The sequence below is a fragment of the Vombatus ursinus genome, unplaced genomic scaffold (assembly GCF_900497805.2).
Source record: "Vombatus ursinus unplaced genomic scaffold, bare-nosed wombat genome assembly UNPS02005286.1, whole genome shotgun sequence".
NCBI classification, from domain to species: domain Eukaryota; kingdom Metazoa; phylum Chordata; class Mammalia; order Diprotodontia; family Vombatidae; genus Vombatus; species Vombatus ursinus.
Genome location: NW_020945064.1, coordinates 16,087,221 through 16,105,943, shown reverse-complemented (window position 1 = coordinate 16,105,943; position 18,723 = coordinate 16,087,221). Strand labels below are relative to the sequence as shown.

The 18,723-nt window shown below is 42.4% G+C and overlaps 1 protein-coding gene across 2 annotated transcripts in view; it reads right to left on the bottom strand.

Moving 5' to 3' along the window:
• GFOD2 (glucose-fructose oxidoreductase domain containing 2) overlaps positions 1-7,771 on the bottom strand; it is a 65,173-nt gene extending 57,402 nt beyond the window's left edge. For both annotated transcript variants that reach the window (XM_027847763.1, XM_027847764.1), the window contains exon 1: positions 7,723-7,771. The gene's annotated coding sequence lies outside the window, so the exon portion shown is untranslated. The remainder of the gene's footprint in view (positions 1-7,722) is intronic.
• Between the last annotated feature and the right edge of the window lie 10,952 nt (positions 7,772-18,723).

Below are 18,723 nucleotides of genomic sequence, written 5' to 3'. Positions count from 1 at the left end.
CAAAGAGCTAGGCCCTACCAGTCATCTTATCTGGGTAGATACTGTGAAAAAACAGATCCTAGATTAGGAATTTTCTATCTTTAAACAAAGTAGGACTATTTTATTCCTTCCTACTACAATTCCTTGTGTTAATCTTTTTATATGACATCAATCCACCTTGTTGAAAAATTTAAGATGATAAGATTCAGAGAGAGAGAAAGAATCTTAGCGATCATTTAATCCAACCCCTTCCTTTAACAGATGGGGATTCAAAGAGTTAAATAACTTATGAAAAGTCACAGAGTGAACAAAATTCTAATCCAGGTCCTCTGACTCCAAATCATGTTCTTGATGAAGGTTAAAGGATAAAGTGCTGGGCAGCAGTAATGAGTTCAAATCCAGTCTTAGACACTTAACTAACTGTAACCCTGAGTAAGTCACTTAAACCACTGTCTGCCTCAGTTTCCCCAACTGTAAAATGGGGATAATAATAGCACCTATATCCCAGGGCTGTTGTGAGGATCAAATAAGATACTTGTAAAGTATTTAACACAATGCCTGGCACATATAGTAGGTGCTTAATAAAGGTTTGCTTCTTTCCTTACTACTCCCAACTTTACCACAAACTTTTTCCTTTACCTATCAGCAAAGGTTGTATGATGATGACTGGTTTGAGCTCATTCTCAACTAATACTGAAATCAATATTAGGTGCTAATAATTTAGGGATTTAAAACATTTCATTCTTTTCTCATGATGCTCCATATGCTAAGGATTCTCAATCTAAAATAGCCACTTTGCTCTATCCACAATGACTCCCTAACCCTACTTTTGAAGATCTGTTTAGCATTCTGAATGCCAATACAGCTATCCTATTTCTGCATATCTTCACTGAGAGGTAAGGTAGAACACGGAAGGTCAGAGATGGAGAACACGAGGCAAGGAGAAATTTGCTAATCCTTGGCTGTCCCCAGCTCTTTGAATCAACATTACTGAGCACATTTATCACGTTTCCTTGAACATTACTGTAGTCTACATAGGAATTAATTGGCTTTTGTTCCAGATCGCACTAGACCAAGGAAGCAAGACAGCAAGACAAAAAGGTATGTGTGAGACAGAACTTCTTCTTTTTTTTTTTAGGCAACTGGGGTTAAGTGACTTGCCCAGGGTCACACAGCTAGTACGTGTCAAGTGTTTGGTCTGAGGCCAGATTTGAACTCAGGTCCTCCTGACTTCAGGGCCGGTACTCTATCTACTGCGCCACCTAGCTGCTCCCAGAACTTTTATAGGCCAGAACGAGCATTTTCTGTCATTATGTTGTATTTTTAAAATATATTGATAACATTAGGGCAACACTAACTACTTAACCACATCATATGTGGCCTTTATGCCACTTTTTTGCACATATTATAATTTGTAGTGAGCTATAACTTACTTATACCCATAATGTGTCTTTTCATTGCTATCTGGGTCACCTGCAAAATCTCTTATTCTTATGAGGTCATGATATTCCATGATTTCCAACCATATAATATCACTGATGTCTACAAAACAGAAAAAGACTTAGGGGAAGGTCTCCAAGTTGCTGCCTGTAGACATGAGCACAGGATAAACAGGCACTGATGGGTTTTGATCATTTTGTCTTTCTATCTCTAGTGCCTGGCACTGTACCTTGGACATGGCAAGATCTTAACAAATGCTTACTGATTAGGCTGAATTATGGGGCATGCTCAAAGATGAAATCATGGATCCACTGAAGTATTGACATACTGTATTCTTACAATAATATTCTCTAAAACACTTTTTCCCATTGCAACTCTCATATTCAACATATATTAACATATATTAAATACTTACTATATAAAATGCACCAATTATAGAGTCAGACTCCCTACAATGATATGTGCAACTTTAAAGACGTCAGAATAATTCAGGGGCAATAGGTTTAAATGTTTATTCAGTTCTTTTGTTTCCTGACTTCTGCATTACAACTTCCAAGATCAGGAGATCTGTAGTAAACCTGTTTCACTTCCACTGTTATCTTGAAACTAGGAAATGTGTTCAGTGAAAGTTGATAACGAGGATATTGATTTACTCTACAAATTCTCTGTTAATAACATTACTAGTTCTCTGCTTCCTCATTTCCTTGTAGTCCTTCTTGTCAAACACGGTCAATGACTTTATTATAGTCTAAGTTTGATTACTTGACCTCACTGTCCCAGAATAGTATAAAATGTTATGTAACTGTCTGTCAAAGGTACTACTAGCATGGCAACTACAGAAAATTTTTACAGTCCCGAGTAAAGAAATCTTCCATTTTATTTATTCTGAAGAGCAAGGTGTCATTCTGTCCTTCTAGGGGTGGAGAACCTTCAGCCTCAAGGCCACATGTGGCCCTCTAGGTCCTCAAGTACAGCTCTTTGACTGAATTCAAACTTCACAGAACAATCACCTTCTAAAAGGATTTGTTCTGTAAAATTTGGACTCAGTCAAAAGGTCGCACCCAAGGACATAGGTAACTATGTGTGTTTTGCTGATACTCATGCAATATCCAGAGGTCCAGAGGAAGTCTCCTCATACATTAGGCAGCCATTCTGGGGAAAACTTACAAGTAAAATACAGGCAAGGATCATACAAGATGAGAAAGCATGGATGTAATGTAATGTGGATTACTGCAAAGAGTTGCCCATGTTAATGAAACCACAGATCTGGAGAAGTATCCAAAAAAAAATTACATTTTCTTAAAATTCCTTTACCATTAATGAATGGATCATTCCAACCTACAAAACTAAAGCAGTGTGACAGAGGGGGATGGAAAAAATGTAGGGAATAATAAGACCTAAATTCTAGTTTCAGTTCCATACTAATCCATGTGACCTTGGGCAAGTCACCCTCTGGGCCTCATTTTCCTCATCTCAATATGATGATTGGACGAGGTCATTTCTCAGGTCTCTTCTGATAATTATCTCATGATATAGGAATAAAGATTATAAAATAGTCACTGTTAGCTTCCTCTTAAAATGGATAAAGGCTGCAAGTTCTAACCAATAATGAGTCAAGTGAGATATATAACACCTATTCTCTTCTACAAGATAAAGCAAAGACTCTCTGAATAGGTAGCATTAAAAATCCATGTCAAAACTATGCCCCCCAAAAAAACAAAAAACTATGCTCAAGGGGCAATCAAATTGTGCATACCCTTTGATACAGCAATACCACTGGTAGATCTGTATCCCAAAGAGATCATAAAAAAGGGGAAAAGACCCACATGCACAAAAATATGTATAGCAGCTCTTTAAGTGGTGGCAAAGAATTGGAAATGGAGGGGATGCCCATCAATTGGGGAATGGCTGAACAAATTGTGGTATATGAATGTAATGGAATACTATTGTGCTATAAGAAAAGATGAGCAGGCAGACTTCAAAAAAACCTGGAAAGACTTACATGAACTGATGGAGAGTGAAGTGAGCAGAACCAGAACATTGTACACAGTAACAGCCACATTATACAATGATCAGCTGTGAATCAGTTTAGCTCTTCTCAGCAATACAATGATCCAAGATAATTCCAAAAGACTCATAATAGAAAATGCTATCCACATTCAGAGAAAAAACTATGGAATCTGAATGCAAATCAAAGGATATCATTTTCACTTTTTTTTGTTTGTTTTTCATGGCTTTTCCCTTTTGTTGTTTCTTCTTTCACAACATGGAATGGAAAAACAATATGGACATATGTTTACATGATTGCACACACATAATCTATATCAGATTGCTTGCCATCTTGGGAAGGGGAGATGGGATGGAGGGAGAAAGGAAGAAAAAATTTGGAACCCAAAATTTTTTAAAAAATGAATGCTGAAAGCTATCTGTACATGTAATTGGGAAAAAATACTATTTCCAAAGAATCCATGTCAAATTTTCCTAAAAGAGAGGTGATGATGGTCTTAGGAATTTCAGACAAGTTCACTGCAGTCCTACTTTAACAAGGCCAAAATCTCTATATTCCAGGGCAAGAGCATAAACATTAAGGTTTGAAACAGGTGAAGTACTGGAGGGGCTGACATGTTAGCTGCAGTACAAGCTATTTAAGTCTATGGTTCACTATACAATAAAGTACTGAAACCAATGACAGGTGCTGACTTCATCTAACTTATAGCAAGCTCTGAGAGAGCTCTCTGTGACCATCCTTTAGGCCAATGGCCCAAACACTGGTTAGCAGAGCCGAGATAATTATTCCTTCTGCAGTCCTGCCAAGGAGCATTTTTTTTCTTATAAGTGCACTTCACATTGTAGGTGTAGCACCATAGGAATGGTGGATGCTTCATAATCTGAAATATCCCTGTTTTTCTTTAAGCTTCTTTAAATTTCTCCCTTACTCCAGATTCTCAATTGCTAAGGAGTTACTAGTCTGCAAGGGTAGAGGGAATTCTCTGCCTTACACTGAGGAAATCATAGGTCCAGACCAAAAAACAGCAGCATATTTAACCTGGTCCTTAATTTTTTAAGCATTTTACTTGCATATCATGTGTATGTATTTATATTTCGTGATGGGTACAGGATGATTAATCTGCAATTTTGTGAACACCACTTGCTGTGCACTTGTGACATTGCTTTGATATGGGTATATCATCTTTCATTTGTCTCTCTAGGTCCACCTGCTGCCTTTTAAAAAACAAAAATAAGCCTAAAACACCAGAAGGTAAGGATTAAGCACTAACTAATAAACATATTTAATAAGATTCTTCCAAGTTGTCAGGTATTTCTTATGAAAAGTGGATTTCTGACATTTTAATCCATGAAAAATCCCTGTTTATTTAGGTGTGGAATTATTTAAAAGTTACATCAAATTGCATTTTTTAAAAAGGGAAACTACACTCATGAGGTTCTGGATTCATTTCTCTATTTTTTTTTTTTTTACAAGTGTGCTCTATTTCAAAATCCTATCTTTGTTTCTCATACTGATAAAAACCTCAGATCCTTGAGATGCTGAAGGATTAATAATTCCTCTGCGAGCTGCTTCTGACATTTTGATAAAGCAGGAGTTTAGAGCTGAAAGGGACCTCTGACCACAGTGAGTCCAACTTCCTCTTTTCTATGTCCAGACAAGTGGACAACATTCAAACACAGTTCTTCCACCTCCAAATCCTAGACTTTTCCCAACATAATGAGGCACGTCTGTGACGGCTCTAAAGATCCAATTTCAACTTCCCCTCCTTAGTAGAGGTAGGAAGGAAGTGAAGTAGAAAGTTCACTTGATAAGGAGTCAAAAGCTGGAGGTTCCACTGATGATCATAAACACTTGTGGACTAATTTGTACCTTTGGACAGGCTGTTTCCTCCTCTGTAAAATGACAGGACCAAACTCTATGATCTCCAAGGTCCTTTTCCAACCCTAACATTCTACATTCAATGCATGTATCCTGTGAATCAAAAGCTGACGGAATTCTGTTCATAGAAATCCCTGTTGCCCACAAATAAGAAGCTGTCATTACTTGATTTTTCTACCCACTTGCCCCATTGTTCATGGTCTGTTCCACAACCATGTCTTCCTAATGTAAGTAAGGTAATCACTCAGGTCACACCCCATTACAGCTAGCAGGGGCGTTAGGAGTCATACTGTAGGCCAGATCAAAGAAGCAAAGGCCAGAGAGCCAAAGTAGGAACTGAGTCAAGAACTTCTGATTTCAGATGCAGTTTTTCTTCCCACCACACCAAACTGGTTCCTTCCAGCTGGAGGGTTCTAGGAGGTTCACTGCAACAACCCTGCTGCTGTGCTTAGATCTCCAAAGGGCTCATAATAGTCAGAGAGTATGCAATGTGATGGGAACAGCCTTCAGGACAGCAGAGAAAACACAGTCTCCTGGACTCTGGAGAGCTGGGCTCAGAAGGTTATTAGCAGTGGGACCACAGACAAGTCACGCATCTCTCAATCTGTTTGTTTCCTTGTCTGTAAAACAGCGACCCTACTTGCATGATGTACCTTACCCAGCTGTTGCAAGCCAAGTGCTTTTCATACCTCTCAAAGTGCCATGCAAACTAGAGCTGCTGTTACTCTTCCAGGGTTGTTGTGAGATTCAAATTGAGAGAATGTAAAGTCTTAGCTTGGTGCCAGGCACATAGGAGGCACTTAATAAATGATTACTTCTTTCCTTACCTCTCTTCCTTCCTCCCTTCCTTTTTTCTCCCCTTCCTCTCTCTATTCCTCCTTTCCTCTCTCTATTCCTCCCTTTTTTCCTCCCTCTCTCTTTTCTTTCCTTCCTCTCGTCTTTCTCTCCCTTCTTTTTCCCTTTCTCTCCTCTCTTCCCTCCTTCTTTCTTTCCTTCCTCTCTCCCTCCCTTCTTTCCCTTTCTCCCATCCTCCCTTTCTTTCCTCTCTCCCTTTTCTTCCTCCCTTCCTCCCCCTTTCCCTTTCTCTCCTCCCTTCTTTCTTTTCTTCCTCTTATCTCTTCCATCCTTTTCTTTCCTTCCTTCCTCACTCCCTCCCTTCTTTCTCTCCCATCCTCCCTTTCTTCCTCCCCCTTTCTCTTTCTCTCCTCCCTTATTTCTTTTTCTTCCTCCCTCTCTCCCATCCTTCTTTCTTTCCTTCCTTCCTCTCTCCCTCCCTTCTTTCTCTCCCTTTCTCCCTTCCTTCCTCCCCCTTTCCCTTTCTCTCCTCTCTTCTTTTCTTCCTCCCTCTCTTCCATTCTTTTCTTTCCTTCCTTCCTCTCTCCCTTTCTCCCTTCCTTCCTCCCCCTTTCTCTTTCTCTCCTCCATCTCTTCCATCCTTTTCTTTCCTTCCTTCCGCTCCCTTCTTTCTCTCCCTGTCTCCCTTCCTTCCTCCTTTCTTTCCTTCCTCTCCCTCTCTCCTCCTTTTTCTTCCTCCCTCTCTTCCCTCCTTCTTTCTTTCCTTCCTCTCTCCCTCTCTTCTTTCTCTCCCTTTTTCTCTTCCTTCCTCCTTTCTTTCCTTCCTCCCCCTTTCTCTTTCTCGCCTCCCTTCTTTCTTTCCTTCCTCCCCCTTTCTTTCCTCCCTCCTTTCTTTCTTTTCTTCCTCCCTCTCTTCCATCGTTCTTTCTTTCCTTCCTCTCTCCCTCCTTTTCTCCCTCCCCCTTTCTTTCCTCCCTTCTTTTCCCTTTCCCTCCCTCCCTTCCTTCCTTTCTCATCTGAACACACCAAATAACTTGATCACAATCGGAGGCATTCAACAAAGGGCTGCAGCCTCGGTCCTTCAGCAGTTTCCGATCACTCAAAGCATTTAACCTCAGACTGAATACCCGGCGGTCAAGGATGCCTGCAGGGGAGGACGGAGGAGGGGAGCCGCACAGGGGTTCGCCCCCCCAAAACCTACAGCTTGGGGGAGCCGGGGAGGAGGCCAAAGCACAAGAGAAGGCAGCGGTGGGGCGTAACACGAAGCTGCGAGTCCTGGGTTCGAATGCGGACTCTTGTCATTACCCCCGGACCGAGGCCGAGCCTGCCGCGGCTTCCCCTCTTTGAATCCTCAATTTCCCCGTCTGCAAAACGAGGGGGGCGAGGAGCCTCACGGCTCTTAGCCCCGAGGCCTCGGCCCCGGCCAAGGTGCCAGGATGCAGAACTGGAAGGGCTCACGGCCGTGACCAAGCCCGAGCCCCTCGGTTTACAGAGCGGGAAACTGAGGACTGGAGACTGGAGGCCCTCGCGTCCGCGGCCCCGCCCCTTCCATCTCCTAGGTAACCGCCCCTTCCCCCCCAACGGCCCCCTCCCCACTCCGGGCCGCCGCTCCCCGCTCTCACCTGGCGCGCGAGGCCCGCGGAGGTGCGGCCCGAGCCTGCCGGCATCCCCTCCTCAGGCCACGCCGGGGGCCCTGGGGCCGGGCACGGCCCCGTGCGGGGCCCGACGGCAGCCGGGAGCTCGGCGCGCGGGGACGCGAGCTGCGGGACCGGACGGGACGGGGCGGGGCGGCAGCGGGCGAGGGCGAAGGTGAGAGCGCGAGCGCGCGCCGGGAGACGGCGGCGGCCTCGCGCGTGGCCGAGACTGCGGCCGTTTCTAAGGAACCAAGGGCTCAGGAAGGGGCGGGGGCAGCGAGGGACCGGGACCGCGCCGCGGGGAAGCGCTCCTGCGCATGCCTGGTCCGCGGGAGGCGGGGCGGGCCCGCCCCTACGTCGCTCAGCTCTTAAAGGGCCCGTACTCGCCCTCCGTGGCCACTCAGTACGGTTACGCGGCGCTGGCTCTTTTGCTCCCTTTCCCCTGCTGGCGCCGGTGAAAAGAGCACCCCAGGCGTAGTCCGGGAGGCTAGGGTGGGGCGGAACTCTAGAGTTGCCGGGGAAACCGCTGATGGCCGGAGCCCGGAGACCTGCGGCTGCCGCGGGAGAGGCTACTACTGCCCATCCTCCGGCCGCCGAGCTTCGTCGGCGGGCTCGGCCCCTGCGCTGGCGGCTGTGCGAGGGCGCCCCCTGGCGGCCCGCAGTGGCTCTCCCGTCTCCCTGACCAGCAGGGATGCGTTGGTGCTGAAGCTGGTGCCTGGATCCTTTCTTTCCCTCGGGGCCAGGCTGGGCCAGGTGAGGGATGGGGGAGAGGGGCGGGGGGAGCGGGGGCAGCTGAGCCTCCCACCTGGGCTGAGCAGTCTGTGTGTGCTCGGAAGATAGAGGCAGGACTGGAATCAGATAAGAGCCAAGTTAAAATCTGGTCTCAGATCCTGGGGAACGCACTTGGCCTCTACCTGCCTCAGTTTCCTCTCTTATAAAATGGAAGTTTTACTCCTTTCTGCAATGAGTTCAGTGCCTGGTTCACAATATTTCTCTCCTCCCCATCTCCTGCCCTCATTTTAGGGGAACAAAACAATATATATTAAAAATCCCCTAGCCTCCAACTTCTCGACTTTAATACATTCTAGACACCCAATTCCTCTACTTCCTCATTTCCCATGCCCTACTCTCCCACCTCATCAAAACTGCATGCAGGGATGGTCAAAGTATTACACATCCACATGCATGAACTCTGAAATTCTCTTATTTGATCATAATCTATTATCCTTGCATCTCTGGAAGCTTTAATTGTACTTTACTCTTGATGGAGTTAAGCGCTGCCTCCAGAGATGAGCAAACTATCCTGCTGATAAACCTCGTGGAGTTCTTGGGTTTTGTTTTTTTTTTTTTAATTATTTAGTAGCTTCTGAATTTCCCCATCACTTTCATCAAACCAATCCTGATTTTTTTTAGTGTTCTTGCCCACATAAGCAAATGGGGTGCTGCATACCACATCCCTGAAACCTGCCCACTGCTGCTCTGCTCCACCGTTGCCAGCCATGTGTTGGCTCAGATTTCCCTCCAAGTCAGCAACAAACTTCATGCATGGAGTAGCTCTTGAAGAAGTGCTCTAATCTACTGATGTCTAGTGTTCTGATAATCCTCTTGCCTTGGGGCTGCCGCTTTTGTTGAACAGGAATGTTTAGTTTGGAGAGAAGTCTATGATCCGTTCAGCTCTCTGCACCACACATTGCCTTTGTCACTCACATCCTGTCTGTCTCTTCTCCTTAAAATGATGTAGTCTACTAGATGCCAATTTTTACCTCGAGGATGCATCCAAAAGGTTTTATTGTGTTTAGGTAAATGGATGAGATCAGGAGACACACAAGTCTTCAGTATTAAGTAACCCTTGCTGTAGCTGTTTCTGACTCCATTTAATTCCATTTCCAAGGACTCTCTGCCGTGTGTCATAATCTGTACCTACTGTGTCATTAAAGACACCCATTCTTGTAAAGAATTAGAAGCTTGTCCTTTTTAGGCACATTGATGAAGAGGGTCTCCAGGTCTTTATAAAAATTTTCTTTGACCTGATCAAGGTTCACCATGGTGGGAGCATATGCACTGATGATGGTGATGGTGTGGTGCTTTCTACAAGTGACAATCACATTGTCATGAGTCTGTCATTCACTCGTTTTGGGAGGCATACAAGCTTGTTGACTGATTAGATTTGATTGTGAAACCCACAACATCTTCATGGTGCTCCCCTTCACTTCAGCCACTCAAAAAACAAAACAACAACAACAACAACAAAAACATGTATACAGCTCCAACTTTGGTAAGCTGGCATTCATTTCTCAGTCTTGTTTCATTCAGGGCTGCTATTTGGATGTGATTCCTGCCGAGTTCTTTCACAACCAAAGCTGTGAGAGGTCTCTCAGGTCTACTGGATTTTGTGTTGTCCATTAGCATATGCAAATTCCATGTACCCATAGTTTGTGTGTGTGTGTGTGTGTGTGTGTGTGTGTGTGTGTGTGTGTATTTTAACCACAGGATAAGATCCCTGCCTGCTGTGGTAAGCAAGTCAGGGTTGGGTAAGGAGACAATTTAAATGGCACCTTTTCTAGCCCCTTCCTTACACCAGAAAATGAGCAGTATAGTACCTAAAAAGGCTGCTCAGACACCTAGGGCCAAATCCCACTGCTGCTTCAGTCCAGTGAGAAGATGACCCTGTGGCCTGGGCCTCCTGTGTACAGGGTTGTGACTACAGCTCCCAGTCTATCCTCACCTGCTGCTTCATCACCAGCTGGTTGCCACAGGACTTCAGGGTAGGTAAAATGGTAAAATTATAACACAGTAAAATGATAAAATAATAAAATAATGATAGTTGCATAATAAAATGACAAAATAATGAAAAAATAAAATGGTATGGGTGATGTCTTTTGACTCGTGTAAATTGTATTTAAGTGAAGCATAGTTACAGGAAGTCGTCAGCCTCACCATCTCTCCCAGAATCATAAGAATCCAGTGGCAAGACAGAAGTCAAGACAAGTGGTGATAGCTTGGGATATGGTGGATGACCTTGGCATCTTCCATGTCTGACCAAGCTCTAAGTGCTCCATAGCATCTGCTTCTCTGCCTTCATTATTCATATCTGCCCATTCTGTCATGGAAAGTAATCACATGCTTAGGGTAGACACCTCCTCAATTCACTGATAAGTTTGAGCCCTGTTGGTTTCCTTCAACCTGGTTTAACCCATCTGCCAAGATGGTTTTACTGAGGTGTGGCTGTTGCACATGCTGTATGTAGCTTCTTGAGTTGGTGCCAGGTGGAAACCAGTGGTGGATGACAGGCCCTAAAAAGGGCTCAGGAGCCCTCACACAAAGATACAAGTCCTCCCTGAACATTCTATACAGTCAGTAAGAAGGCAGATGAGATTCAATTTTAAGTTGATAGTAATAATCCAAAGAGCTCTACAATGCCCTGCAGGCTATTTATGGGCCAAAGACCTTTGGCGCATCTCAGTTACTCAGCACTAATGGAGCCACACTGATCAGTGATAACTGCATGATCCTGGAAAGATGGGCTGAACACTTTCAGAGTGTTCTCAACAGACTGTCATCAATCAATGTTGAAGCCATTGATTGTCTACCTCAGGTTGAAGTCAATCCCTCTTAATCAAACTTCCAAGTGATGAAGTTTTGAATGCCGTTAGACTCCTCTCATGTGGCAAAGTGCCTGATGCTGATTCTATTCTAACTGAGATTTACAAGGCAGAGGGTCCACTGCTCATACTAAAGCTGACTGAAATCTTGGGGTTATATGACAAGAGGAGGTTATCCCCCAGGAGTTCAAGGATGCCCCCATTGTCCATCTCTATAAAGGAAAACATTATATATGTATACACATACATACACACACACACACACACACACACACACACACATCTTTAAGTTCATGGACCCCAGGTTAAGAAACCCTTCCTAGAGCTGTATTTTGCCTTTTTTTGGCTCCTTTTCTTCCAGTTCTTGAATTCTTTCTATACTTTGAGCTAGAGTAAGAAAATTCACTTCAATTTCCATGCTGCTTCTAATCCATGTAAATTATCTTGGGAGCTTCTATTAGCAAGACTGAATGTGGTAGAGTTGATGATTTTTGTCTTTCTTTCCCCTTAGCATTGAGCTTAGCTTCCTAAACCACCAATCTTGCTTCCAAACTGGCCTCTGCTGCCATTAGCAAGTGGACCAATCCCTTTGGAGAAAGGGCCTACCTTCCTCAACAGCACTGACACTAACCCCTGACCAAACGCAACCAATAAGAAGATAAACCCAAGAGCACTAGGAATGGCAACATCCCCAGGGTCACTTAGCCCAACCTCCACAACCATTAATTATCCCAGGGAGCAATACTTTGTGAAATTGAAACCTGGTAACTTCTTCTGCTGATACTATAACCACAGCTACTGAAGACCCACCAAAGTCCTTGGCACTGTCAACTCATTGATGTGATTTTGTCACCAGAAATGACGTAACATCTACTTTGCTGCTTTACCCTAAGAACCAATGGACATTTCCATCCGATTTGCAGCTGGAACCTCTCATATGTTATCTTGACCCATTAGCATCTAAATTCCTTGAGAGGAGGGACTATCTGACTTTTCGTTTATATCCCCAGGACTTAGCGCAGTGCTTTATATGTATTAAGTGCTTAAGAAATGTTCATTCATTCATTCATGACTTCCTAGACCAGGAAGAAGCATGGCAGAATGATGGTGGTACTATTGACAGAAATGTGGTTGTTGGGAAGGTTTTGAAGGGATGATGAATTCATCTGTGAACTCATCTATGATGATGGCCCTTTACAACATGGTAAGCTTTATTGTGTCCAAAGGAGGTTGACAAGGACAGTGAAGGGCTTTGAGGTCATACTATATGAGGATTGGTTGAAGGAACTGGGGATGATTAGCCTAGAGAAGACTTAGGGAGATCAGGACAGTTATCTTCAAATATCTGAATCACTGTAATGTTGAGGAGTAATCATTAAATCAACAAACATTTATTAAGCACCAAAGTAAAAGTCCCTGCCCTCAAGGAGCTTACATTCCATCAAGGGACATAAATGCCTAAGAATATGCTGAATAAATATGAACTAAATACTACTTAATGAGGAGAGAGCACTGTAGCTGGGGAGATCAGGGAAAACTTAGTCTAGAAGATGGCATGTGAGCTGATGATGTGGAAAGAAACAAGGCAATCTTGAAGAGGGAGGGAAGAGGGAGTGCATTTAACCTGAGGGGCAACAAATTCAAAGGCACTGAGCCAGAAAAGGGAGTGTTATGTGTGAGGAACAGCAAGAAGGAGAGAAGGAAGGAAGAAAGGAAGGTTTATTAAGTGCCTACTGTGTACCAGGCCCTGTGCTAAGCACTTTACAAATATCCTATCACTTGACCCTCACAACAACCCTGAGAAGTATTGTTATCCCCATTTTACAGATAAGGAAACTGAAGCTAACAGAGGTTAAATGATTTGCCCACCACCACATAGCTAGTAAGTGTCTGGAGCTAGATTTGAACTCAGGTCTTCCTAACTCAAGGCCCAGTACTCCATCCACGGCACTACCAAACTCCCTCAGAAGGCCAACATAGCTAGACATAAGAGTTCAGGAAGGGAAGTAATATGCAACAAGGTTGAAGTTAGATTGGGGCCAGGTGGTAAAGCTAAACACTTTTTTATTTGATCCTAGAAATAATAGGATTCACTGAATAGAGGAGGGTCATGGTTAGGTTTGTACGTAAGGATGGATTAGAGTGAGAATTAAGGCAATGCTTCTCAAACTTTTTTTCCCCACATATTTAACATTTAAATTGGCAACAGTGAAGGGTCCTTGGGCAGTCTGGCTGCCAGGCCCACTACCTGGGCCTTATGATCCCTCCACCTCTCTTTGAAATGTCTTCTTTCTTTTCACCCCCAGGAGTCTTAGCAGAGGAAAACTGCTTTGTGCTGCCATGCATAAAGCTGCTATTGCGACCTTCCAGAAGTTCAGCCTGAAAGAGCAGTCAGCAAACTGAAGCCTGTGGTGGAAGCTCAGGAGTTTGAGAGTCTCGGGGTGTGGAGAATTTGCTGCACACATGGCAAAGCTCCCAGCATGCTAAATGTGCCAAGGCACTCCCTGTGAGAACCACGGAGTGAGGTGTGACATGGTCAGACCTGTTCTTTATTTTTATTTCTTTAATTTTTTTGGTGGTGGTGGGGAGGCATTTGGAGTTAAGTGACTTGCCCAGGGTCACACAGCTAGTGTCTGAGGCCAAATCTGAACCCAGGTCTTCCTGATTCCAGGGCCAGTGCTCTATCCATTATACCACCTAGGTGCCCCTCAGACCTGTTCTTTAGGAAAATCACTTTATAAGTCAAGGAACAGATGGATTGGAGCTAGGAGGGTCTCGAAGCAGAGAGACCTGTTAGGAATCTATTGCAATAGTATGGGAGGTGGTGAGGGCCTGAACTAGAATAGTGGTTAAGTGATTATGGAGAAGGGGGTGGATAGGAGAGATGCTGTCGAGTCAGAAATAATGATAATAGTATTTACATAGAGTTTTAAGGTTTGCAATACACTTACTTTACAAATATTACCTCATTTGATCCTCACAACAACCCTTGAAGTAGTTGCTCATGTTATTCCCATTTTACAGATGAGGAAACTGAGGGAGGCAGAGTGTTAAGTTATTTGTCACACAGCTAGTAAGTTTCTAAGGCTGAATTTGAATCGCCTTCCTGACTCCAGGTCCAGAGCTCTAATTTGCTGTACCACCTAACTACCAATATGATAAATTTTGGCCACTGGGTTGGCTATGTGGGGTAAGGGAAAGGGAGGAATAGCAGATAACATCAAAGCTCCAATCAGGGTGACTTGGAAGGATGGTGGTGCCTTCTGCAGAAACAGGGGAGTTTACAGGAGGGGTAGGTTTGAGGGGGGAGAGGAAATGAGTTCTGTTTTGGTCATTTTGAGTTTGAGATACCTATGGGACATGCAGTTTGTAATATCCTGGAGCTCAGGAGAGAGACTAATGTTAACTATATAGACTGGAGCCATCTGCTCAGAGATGATAATTAAACTAATGGGAGCTGATGAGGTCACCAAATGAGACATTCTAGAGCAGGGCTTCTGAACCTAGCGTGAACTTGTTTTTCAAAATATTTGATGATAACTACATTTCAATGTAATTGGTTTTCTAAACTTCTAATTTTATTTTAGAAACATTTTTGGGAAGAATCTATTGGTTTTACCAGACTGCTAAAGGGAGTCCATGGCACAAAAAAGGTTAAGACCTCCTGGTATTGAGAGAGTAGAAGGGGACACAGGATGAAACCTTGTGTGACCCTGGGATCAAAACCTATATTTTGTTGGAGAGCATGAGATGGATGATAAAGCAGCAAGAGAATGAAGAAAGAGAGGTCAGACAGGTAGTGGAACTAAAAAAGAGCAGTTTCATTAAAACCCAACAAAGAGGGTGTTCAACAGTGTCAAATACTGAAGACAGGTCACAGAAAAAGCCATTGGGCAATTAGCAAGTCATTGGTAATTTGGAAGACAGTCCTCTCAGTTAAGTAATGAGGCCAAAAGTCAGAACCCATAGGGCCGAGAAGCAAATGAAAGGAAGTAGAGGCAAGAGCATAGATGACTTCGTCTAGGAGTCTGGCTATGAAAATAGAGAGAATGGATGGTAGCTTAAGGAGAGGGTAAGGTTTTTTAAGGATGGGAAAAAATTGGATGTGCTTGTAGGCAGTAGGAAAGAATCAACAGTGTCAAATACTAAAAAGAATTTGACTATCAGGACAGAAAATGCCACTGGATAAGGCAAATTCCTAAGTAATCTTAGGGGTAGGGCCAGAGGCCAGATTGCAGGGGTTAAGAAGTGAAAGAATGTGCAAGAAATGGAGACAATGGTTTTAGATTATATATTTAAGGAATATGGAAAGAGGAATCTTATTTATCTTAGCTGACAAATATGCTTTTTGGTCTGTTCTGAGTTTGAGGGGCTAATTTCTGAGCCTAGAGAGGTGATCAGTATCTCCTGCTCTTTCTTTAACATTTAGAAACAAATAGCCTCTATATGGATGGTTATGGTGTAAGAATTAATAATAGCACACTAAAAAAAAAAAAAAAAGAGAGAGAGAGAGAGAGAGAGAGAGATCCCACTGCATAACTTAGTTATTCAAATAGGGCTTACTGAAACATAGGCAGCTGGCCCTGTCCCAAAATGACGGAGCTTTGGAACATGACTGCCTCTGATGATACTCTCGGGCTCGTGATGAGTCCTTGGGTTTGGTCAGTTCCCATTATGTCCATGGATGGCAGGCAGCAATGCTCTTCAGTAGCGCAATTTGATGATGGCTTGTTTCTGGCTTATGTAAGTGGTAAAAATCCTCGCTTCTGATGTGCCTTATTATCTGAGTGTCACCTTGGATCTGGCTTTGAAGGTATAAAGAGCACGGCTTTGCCAGGGTATTAGTGACAGAGCTTGTGGACAGTCTTTTTGAACTCCTGGTTTTTTGGACAGCTTCATCAAACTTTGATACATTCAATGCAATCACTGGCAATAGATACATAGGTAGTTATCTTCATTAGAACCTTCTCGCTGGGCAGTTTCTTAGGAGGAACCTAAGGATGGTCTACACTCAGTAACCATGGGAGGCAACTATTGTCTCATGGTGGACAGCTTCAGTGCTGATGTCACCTGTGAGAAGTAGCAGACGGTGCAGTTATCTTAAAGAAGATGGGTGGGATCAAAACCTGTATAGTAAGATTTCTCACAAAAGTTATAATAATGATAGTATATTGTCAAGAAAACTATTACCTCAAAATCCAAGTAGAAAGGGTTACAAGACACTATTACTATTTTTAGGAGACAGAGTAATTTAATTTTGTTTTATATCACTTTGATTTCCAAATATATCCTTCCTTCCTCACACAACAAACCATCTCTTGCAACAAAGAATAAAAAAAAAGAAAGTAGTTTTGCAAAATTAACCACACATCAGCTGAATCTGACAGAACACGCAAAGTTCTATACCAGGGGCTGGCAAACTACAGCCTGCAGGCCAAATCTAGGACATCTTCTGTTTTTATACAGCCCTCGAACTAAGAATAGTTCTGTATTTTTAAATAAACATTTATTTGGATACAGCCAAGCTCCTTCAGTTATGTATTGTCCATGGCAGAGCTGAGGAGATGCAACAAACACCTATGTCACACGCTCATAATTTTGCGCTGCTGCTTGCTGCAAATCAGTGAGCTTGACAGAGTTTCCAGTGCCACGGGCACTGCCATAACTCAACATCTTTTTTTTTTTTTTTCAAACATCAGTGGATACCCATCGTATCAAAAATGGCAAAGAAGAGATTTATAATTTATTTCAGGGTCAAGAAATTAATGAACAGTGGGATGGCTTTGGAAACTAGCTTTTGCTGCAGTTGATGTTTCTTAATGAATTCAACCTAAAATTGTAAAGCAAACCAACACTTATATGTGAAACTTCTACTGTGGTAAAGTCAATTCAATGACAACTAATGTTGAATCCCAAGTAATGTCAAGATGCTTTAAACACTTCTAGTAATGCCAAAAATTAGAGATCTCCATTTCTATAAAAATTTTTAGCGCATATATTTCTGAGCTTAAACTACAATTCCAATAGCATTTTTCAGACCTTGATATGAGAAAGAAATTTCTATTTCAAAATCCATTAGCTGCAACTGAGGAACTTCTACCCAATCTTCAATTGGAAGTGGTTAATCTGCAACATAATGACATGCTAAAAGGCAACTATCAAGAGAAATTAATAGAATTCTATAAATGCTTTCCAATTGGTTAATGTGCTCAATTAAAATCATACGCTTGTGGATTAATATTGGTATTTGACAGTACTTGTCTGCAAGAAAAGACACTTTCAGATGAAATATGCAAAATCTCATTCTAGATTAAATATTAACAGATGAACATTTGATAATAGGGAACACTAACTTTGAACCCCAGTTAACTGTGAAATGTTATGCTGAAACAATTTCATTCTTCTCATTTGTAGACCTATACTACAAAAAACTGTACTCAATTATTAATTATATTTTAAATTTGGTAAAAAAAAATTTGCAGAAATTTGTTTTATCCTGTTATACAAGTCCTTACAAACTATCTTTGATTTTTCTTCTTGGCTCAAAAAACCTAAAATGTTTACTATCTGCCCCTTTACAGAAGTCTGCTGATCCCTATTCTACACTGTTTTCCAGCTCTACCAAGTGTATTTTCTCTTCTTTTTATTTTTCTTTTTTGAGGCCAAGCTTGGTCATTATAATCACATTTAATTCAGGGTTTTGTTTTTTTTCTGTTCTATTTATGTTGTAGTCATGTAAATTTTCTTGGTACTGCATACTTCACTGTTTCAGTTCATTTCTTCACATGATGCTCTGAAATCTTTATTTAGTTTCCTTTGGCTTACTTAGTAATACCTCATTATTTCCAACTGACCATATTTAACCATTCCCCAAATGATGGGCACCTACATTGTTGCCAATTATTTGCTACCACGAAAAGTACTGCTATGAATATTTTGGCACATATGGGCATGGCTAGAAGTGGAATCTGTGTCTAAAGGTATGAACATTTTAATCGATTTTTTTTTAACCAAGATACTACACTTAGTACTAGTGTTCCCTTTGCTTTGAAAATGAGGTCCAATCCCACACACGGGCTTGTTCATCATTTTAGTCCCTTGTTACAAGCAGAAATTCACATATGGGCAGTACTTCAAATAGTGATGTCATACCAGTCATACAGCTTCACCAACAATGCATTAGTAGTCTTGTCTGCTTGTCTTTATACAGTTGCTCCAGCACTATTCTCACCTTTCATCACATTTGCCAATTTGCTAGGGGTGAAGTGAAGCCTCCGTGTTGTTTTGATTTGTATTTGTTATTATTAGAAATAATACAGCATTCTTTCATATGGCTAATAATTTGCATTTCTTTTGAGAAATGTCTATTTCTATCCTTTGACCATTT